Below are 8,231 nucleotides of genomic sequence, written 5' to 3' on the forward strand. Positions count from 1 at the left end.
AGAGACCCTATGGCTTATACAGCCTAAAATATTACTATCTAGGGAAGGAGACTTGGCCCAATGGATAGGGCATCTGCCTCCCACATGGGAGGTCCGCGGTTCAAACCCCGGGCCTCCTTGACCCGTGTGGAGCTGGCCCATGCGCAGAGCTAATGCGCGCAAGGAGTGCCCTGCCACGCAGGGGTGCCCCCTGCATAGGGGAGCCCCATGCACAAGGACTGCGCCCCGTAAGGAAAGCCGCCCAGTGCAAAAGAAAGTGCAGCCTGTCCAAGAATGACACCACACACACCGAGCCCTGACACAGCAAGATGACACAACAAAAAGAAATACAGATTCCCAGTGCCACTGATAAAGGATAGAAGCGGTCACAGAAGAACACACAGCGAATGGACACAGAGAGCAGACAACTGGGGCGGGGGTGGGGGGTGGGAAGGGAGAGAAATTTTAAAAATAATAATAATAATAAATAAATAAAATATTACTCTCTGGCCTTTTATAAAACAAGTTTGCCAACCCCTGGACTGGAGTGTTGACATTGACATCAAGTTCTCCTTTGGTCACTTAAAGTTGGGTTTCCTTGGCAACATGACAAAGGATCACTTAGGCTGAGACACAAAAGAGAACAAGGGATGACAGCCTTATTCTAAGCCACAAAATAATGAACAAACTGTGTTACACAATGACCGATTCAGGAAATATAAAAATGTTCTGTTTTTCATTGAAAATATAAAAGAGGTCACTTAATTTTAAGAACAACTATAATCCTACTGAAAATATATTTTTAATCAATAGATTACTGACTGGAAAAAATCAGTAAAAATTAGTACATATTGATACTTAAAGTTTCACCTGTTCTTCAGGTTTTAGCCCATGTTTCACCATTAATTCTAAACTCTTCTCGCATAGTTATTTATTGAGTGCCTGTACTGTGCCTACTTTGTGTTAGGCCCTGGAGTTACAAGGGTGAATGAAAACAGAAACCATGCTCTAATTTAGGAGTTGGCAAATATTTTATGTGAAAGGCCAGATAAATATTTTAGGCTTTGCTGGCTATACACTCTCTGTAGCAACTAGTCAACCATGCCAGTGAAACAAGTTTGAATCACCCCTGGTCTTGTGGGAGACTCATACAAACACCTGTAAAATTCCAAGTGTCATAAGTGTACTGAAGGTGGGTCACAAGAACTATGAGAGAACCTGTGATGGTTAGGCTAATGTGTTATCTCAGTCAGGTAACAGTGCCCAGTTGTTTGGTCAAGCAAGGACTGGGCTAATTGTAATACAAGGACATTTCATGAACTTTAATCATCAGTGAGTTGATTGCATAGATGGCTGATTAATTACATCTATTAATACAACCAAACAAGGAGATTGCTGTTGGCAATAAGTGACATTGTATTCAATCAGTTGAAGGTCTTAAAAGGGAAAGTAATTTCATCATTCAGAAAGAGAATTCCAAGCTCTATTTTGGACAGCCAGCATCTCCTGGGAACTCATCAAGGGCCCTCTCAGAAGAACAACAGAGAAAGGGCCAAAAGCTGTCTGAGGGAACTGCTTTGGTCAGCAGACCAAGGCAGTGCTATATAACTCCTGGGATGGTGAGGGATAGAGAGAAGAACCCCCCCCAAACAACAAACATGAGTTACCAAATCCCTGCAGTGGCCAGGAAGGGCTCCTCTCCCCCCACCCCCAAGATATTAAGCTGGGGTAAAACCCCTGGCTCACTGCAGCTGACTGTGAGAAGAGACATTGTCTTCCCTCTCAGCTCTTATAAGGGAAAAGGGAGAGGAAGTTGGGAGTGCTTTCCTTGATTGAAACAACTCTGGGGAAAGATGCATTGACAAGCGCCCTCTGCTGGCAAGTCTGGAAACTGCATGGACAAAAACTGCTTTTAGTTCTCTCTGTACCCTAACTCCTGGGGGAAAATTTGTGCCCCATTCCTGAATCCCTAGCCCAATTCTGATAACGTCAGCTGGGCAATTTTAAAGACTTAGAATAAGTTGAGCAAAATAAGTTGAGCTGTGAAAAAGAAAATAGGCAAGAGAGAGAACTTGGCCATCAGAGTAAATTCACCAACATATTCAGATGCCTAGTCACCAGCAAAAAAGTACAAGCCATACTAAGGAACAGGAAGAACTGGCCCAGCCAAAAGAACAAACCAAATATCCTAAAGAAATATAAGATTGAAGACAATTAATCAATGATACTTATACAACTCAAAGAATTTAAAGAAAATATGACTAAAGAGATAATGAATATGAAGAAGATACTGGGTGAGCATAAAGAACAATTTGAAAGCCTACAAAAAGTAACAGAGCTTATGGGAATGAAAGACATTGTGGATGAGATTATAAGTGCATTAGAGAGGCACTTAAGAGCAGATTTGAATTACTCAAAGATAGAATTAGTGATTTTGAAGACAGAACATCTGAACTGGAAAAGATAGGAAAACAGAAAGAGAAGAGAATGGAAAAAATGGAGCAGTCTCAGAGAATTGAATGACAATGCAAATTGCACAAACATTCACAATATCCATTTCCCGGAAGGAGAAGAAAATGTAAAAAGGGCAGAAAGAAAATTTGAGGAAATGACCTAAAACTCCCCAACCCTTATGGAAGATATAATATCAATATCCAGGAAGGACAACACATCCCAAACAGAATAAGTCCAAATAGATATACCCTGAGACACCTACTATTCAACATGACAAATATCAGAGATATAGAATGGATTCTGAAAATAGCATGAAAAAACAAAGCATCACATACAAGGGAATCTCGATAAGATTAAGTGCTGACTCTCATCAGAAACCATGGAGGTGAGAAGAAAGTGGTATGATGTATTTAAGGTACTGACAAGAGGAAAAATTGCCAGCCAAGAAATCTGTATCCAGCAAAACTCTCCTTCAAAGATAAGGGTGAGTTAAAATTCTTCACAGACAAACAAGAACTGGTAGAACTGGCTATCAAAAGACAAGAATACAAGAGATAGTAAAGGGAGTGCTACAGTTGGAAGGGGAAAAAAAAAAAACAAGGGCAAGAGACTTGGAGAAAGGTATAGAAATGAAGATTATTAGGAAGGAGAAATTAAAGGGTAAAAAGATAGACAATAGTATGATATGAGAAAAGAAAACCAAAGGTTAAAATGGATGAAGTAATGCCTTTACAATAACAACATTGAATGTAAATGGCTTGGAACTCCCCAATCAAAAGACACAGACTGATAGAATGGATTTTAAAAATGAGCCATCTAAATTTTGTCTACAAGAGACTCACAGATGTAAGGACACAACCTGGTTAAAAGTGAAAAGCTGGAAAAAGATATTCCACACAAATAGTAACCAAAAAGAGCTGGAGTAGCGATACTAATATCTGACAAAATAGATTTTAAATACAAAACTGTTATAAAGGATGATGAAGGCCATTATATATTAATAAAAGGGGCAATTCAGCAAGAAGAAATATACTAAGTATTTATGCACCTAACCTCAGTGTCCCAAGATATATGAGGCACACACTGGCAAAACTTAAGGCAGAAATAGATGTCCCTACAATAACAGTTGGAGACTTCAATACACCATTCTGAATATTGGAGAGAATATCTGGACAGGGGATAATGAAACAGAGAACTTGAATAAAAGAATAAATGAACTAACCCAGATATCTCTAGAGCACTGCACCCCAAAATAGCAGGGTATACATTCAAGTGCTCATGGATTCTTCTCCAAGACAGACCCTATGTTGAGTCACAAGTCTCAATAAATTTAAAAAGATTGAGATTATACAAAACACTTTCTCCAGTCGTAATGGAATTAACCTGGAAAACAATAATGGACAGAAAAAGGGGAGATTCATGAATAAATGAAGATTAAACAACATTCTTAAACAATCAGCGGGCCAAAGAAGAAATTGCAAGGTAATTCAGCAAATATCTTAAGACAAATGAAAATGAGAACACAAGATATTAAAACCTATGGAACACCACCAAGGCAATGCCAAGAGGGAAATTTGTAGCTCTCAATGCTCACATTAAAAAAAGAAAAAGCAAAACTAAAGATCTAACTACATGCCTGGAGGAACCAGAAAAGAACAAAAAACAAAAAACAGAAAAACAGCAAACTAATCCCAAACCAAGTTGAAGGAAAGAAATAGTAAAGATCAGAGCAGAAATCAATGAAATTGAGGACAAAAACACAATAGAATCAACAAAACCAAAAGTCGGTTCTTTGAGATCAACAAAACCGACAAACCCTTAGCTAGAATGACAAAGTAAAAAAGAGAGAAGACACAAATAATTAAAGTTAGAACTGAGAGGGTGGACATTACCACTGACCCTGCAGAAATAAGACATATCATAAGAGGATACTATGAGCAACTGTATGCCAAAAAACTAGATAGTGTAGGCAAGGTGGACAAATTCCTAGAAACACATGAACCACCCACACTGAACCTAGAAAAAAAACAGAAGACCTCAACAAACCAAAGAAAAGTGAAGAAATTGAAACAGTCATCAAAAACCTCCCAAAGATGAAAAGCCCAGGAGCAGATGGCTTCACAATGAATTCTACTGAACAATCAACAACTAATACCAGTCTTGCTAACTCTCTTCCAAAAAAATTGAACAGTAAAGAATGCTGCCAAACTCATTCTATAAAGCCAAATGACCCTAATACCAAAACCAGAAAAAGATACTATGAAAAAAGTATATTACAGACCAATATTTCTAATGACATAGATGCAAAAATACTTGCAAACTGAATCCAAAAGCACATTAAAAGAATATACACCATGATCAAGTGGGTTTTATCCCAGGTATGCAAGGGTGGTTCAATATAAGAAATCAATTAGTGTTAATAAACCACATTGATAAACTGAAGAAAAAAAGTCACATGATCCTCTCAATTGATGCAAAAAAGGCATTTGACAAAGTACAGCATCCTTTCTTGATAGAAAAAATGAAAAAACAAAACAAACCACTCCAAAAGATAGGAATAGAAGGAAGCTTTCTCAATATGGTAAAGTGCATATATGAAAAACCTACAGCTAGCATTGTACTCAACAGTGAAAGACTGAAAGCTTTCCTGCTGAGATCAGCAACAAGACAAGGATGCCCACTCTCACCATTGTTAAGTTCTAGCTAGAGCAATTAGGCTAGATGAAGAAATAAAAGGCACCCAAATAGGAAGAAGTAAAACCTTCACTACTGGCTTAAGATATGATACTATATTTAGAAAATCCTGGAAAATCCACAACAAAGCTACTAGAATTAATAGATGAGTTCAGTAAAGTGGTGGGATACAAGACTAATATGCAAAAATCAATTGCGTTTCTATACACCACTGAGGAGGAAATCAGAAAAAAAAATTCCATTTATAATAGTGATTAAAAAATCAAATGTTTAGAAATAAACTTAACCAAGGACACAAAGGACCTGTATTCAGAAAATACTACAAAACATTGTTAAAAGAAACTGAAGACTTAAATAAATGAAAGTACACTTAATGTTCATGGATTGGAAGACTAAATATTGTTAAGATGTTAATTCTACCCCAATTTAAAGATTCAATGCAATCCCTATAAAAATCCCAACAGCCTCTTTTGCAGAAATGGAAAAGTCAATAATCAAATTTATTTGGAAGGGTAAGGGTCCCCAAATAGCCAAAAATGTGTTAAAGTTGGAGAACTCTCACTTCCTGACTTTACAGCATATTACTTAGCTACAGTGGTAAAAATTCAGCATGGTACAGGCATAAAGACAGACATATTGACCAGTGGAATTGAATCGAGACTCAGAAATAGACCCTCACATATACAGCCAAGTGATTTTTGACAAGGCTGTTAAGCCCACACAGCTGGACCAGAACAGTCTATTCAACAAATGGTGCTGGGATAACCATATCCAAAAGAGAGGAAAAGACCCCTATCTCACACCTTATACAAAAATTAACTCAAAATGGATCAAGGACCTAAATATAAAAGTGACAACTCCTTGAAGAAAATGTAGGAAAACATCAAGATCTTGTGGTAGATGGTAGTTTCTTAAACTTTATACCCAAAGCACCAGCAACAGAAGAAAAAAATAGATAAATGGGACCTCCTCTAAATTAAACACTTTTGCACCTCAAAGGACTTTGTCAAAAGGGTGAAAAGGCAGCTGACTCAATGGAAGAAAATATTTGGAAATCACATATCCAATTTTAAAATATATATCCACAATATATGAAGAGATCATACAACTCAACAATAAAAAAGGGAAGCAGACTTGGCCCAGTGGTTAGGGCATCCGTCTACCACATGGGAGGTTCATGATTCAAACCCCGGGCCTTCTTGACCCGTATGGAGCTGGCCCACGTGCAGTGCTGATGCACACAAGGAGTGCCCTGCCACGCAGGGGTGTCCCCCACGTGGGGGAGCCCCACGTGCAAGGAGTGCGCCCCATAAGGAGAGCCGCCCAGCGTGAAAGAAAGTGCAACCTGCCCAGGAATGGTGCCACACATACAGAGAGCTGACACAAGATGATGCAACAAAAAGAAACACAGATTCCCATGCTGCTGACAAAAATAGAAGCGGACACAGAAGACTGAGCAAATAGACACAGAGAACAGACAACAGGGGCGGGGGGAAGGGAAGAGAAATAAATAAATAAATAAATAAATAAATAAATAAATAAATAAATAAATAAATCTTTAAAAAAAAAAACAATAAAAAAACTTCTGATTAAAAAATGGGGAAGACTTGAAAAGACAATTGTCCAAAGAAAAAATACAAATGGTGAGAAAACACATTAAAAAATATTCAACATCAGTAGCGATTAAGGAAATGCAAGTCAAAACTATCATTTCACACCTATTAGACTGGCCACTACTAGAAAGTGGGAAAACTAAATGTTGGAGAGAATGCAGAGAGATAGGCACACTTATTCACTGTTGGTGGGAATGTAGAATGATACCACCACTGTGGAGGACTATTTGGCAGTTCCTAGGGAAGTTGAATATAGACTTACCATGTGACCCAGCAAAACACTATTTTAGGTATATATTCAGAAGAACTGAGAGTGGTGACATGAATAGACATCTTCACACTGATGTTCATAGAGGCATTATTACAGTTGCTAAAATTTGGAAATAACCCGGGTGTCCATCAATTGATGAATGGATAAACAAATTGTGGTGTATACACACAATGGAATATTATGTAGCAGTTAAGAAGAAATGAAGTCATGAAGCATATGACAACATGGATGAATCTGGAGGACATTATTTGAGTGAAGCAAGCCAGTCACAAAAGGACAAATATTGTATGATTGAGCTATTATGAACTAAATATATTGTGTAAATTCCTGGAGTTAATAATTAGAATATAGGTCACCAGAAAATAGAATGAGGGTAGAGAATGGAAAGCTAAGGGTTAGTCTGTGCTAAGTTAGTTAAAAAGATTGTTTGTAAATCTTTGGATGAATGGTAATGGTGAGACACATCATGGTGTTTGTGACTAGCACAGCTATTGTATGGGTATGACTGTCGTGGAAAGGACAAGTCCAAGGTCATGTAAATTACTAGAAGGAAAGCTAAAAAAAATATAACATGGGACTATAACATAGTGAAACCTCATGTAAAATATAAACATGGGTGATATTACACATACAAGACTTTTTACAAGATATAAATATAAATAAACTAAAGAGAGAGAAACAGAATAGCAACTATGTACAGCAGGGGAGGCACAGAGAAACTGAGAGGTGATGAGTTTTGTTTGTTTAGTAACAGGAGGTCCATGAGCTTGAATTGAAATTCAAAAAAACATTCTTGTGTGAGATACAGATAGAATTTTTTCATTTGTTTTTATTCCTACAGGAATGAAGAAAAAATATGGTTATACTAAAAAAACCAGTTTCCCATTGATTGAATGTACTGTGAAAAACATAAAGAAAAAATAACACCAGAATTTCAAGTGTACAACTCCTATGAATCCCAAAAGTATGAAAACTACAGAAAAAGTGAGTTTACTTTCTTTCATGGTTTTAATTGATAGAAGTCTTAAAATTTTGAGATTTAACTCCCTCCCTCACTCTACCTGCATATACCAGGGTCAGCAAACAACCTTCTAAACAATACAAATGGATAAGCATCAGATTATTAGGTTAAGTGCTAAAAATTCTATTTTGCTTCCATGGTTGCAACTATAAGTCTCTTGAAGCCTTCAAAGGATGAAAATCACAGCATACCTTCCAAT

Source organism: Dasypus novemcinctus, chromosome 3, assembly GCF_030445035.2.
Source record: "Dasypus novemcinctus isolate mDasNov1 chromosome 3, mDasNov1.1.hap2, whole genome shotgun sequence".
Classification (NCBI taxonomy): Eukaryota; Metazoa; Chordata; class Mammalia; order Cingulata; family Dasypodidae; genus Dasypus; species Dasypus novemcinctus.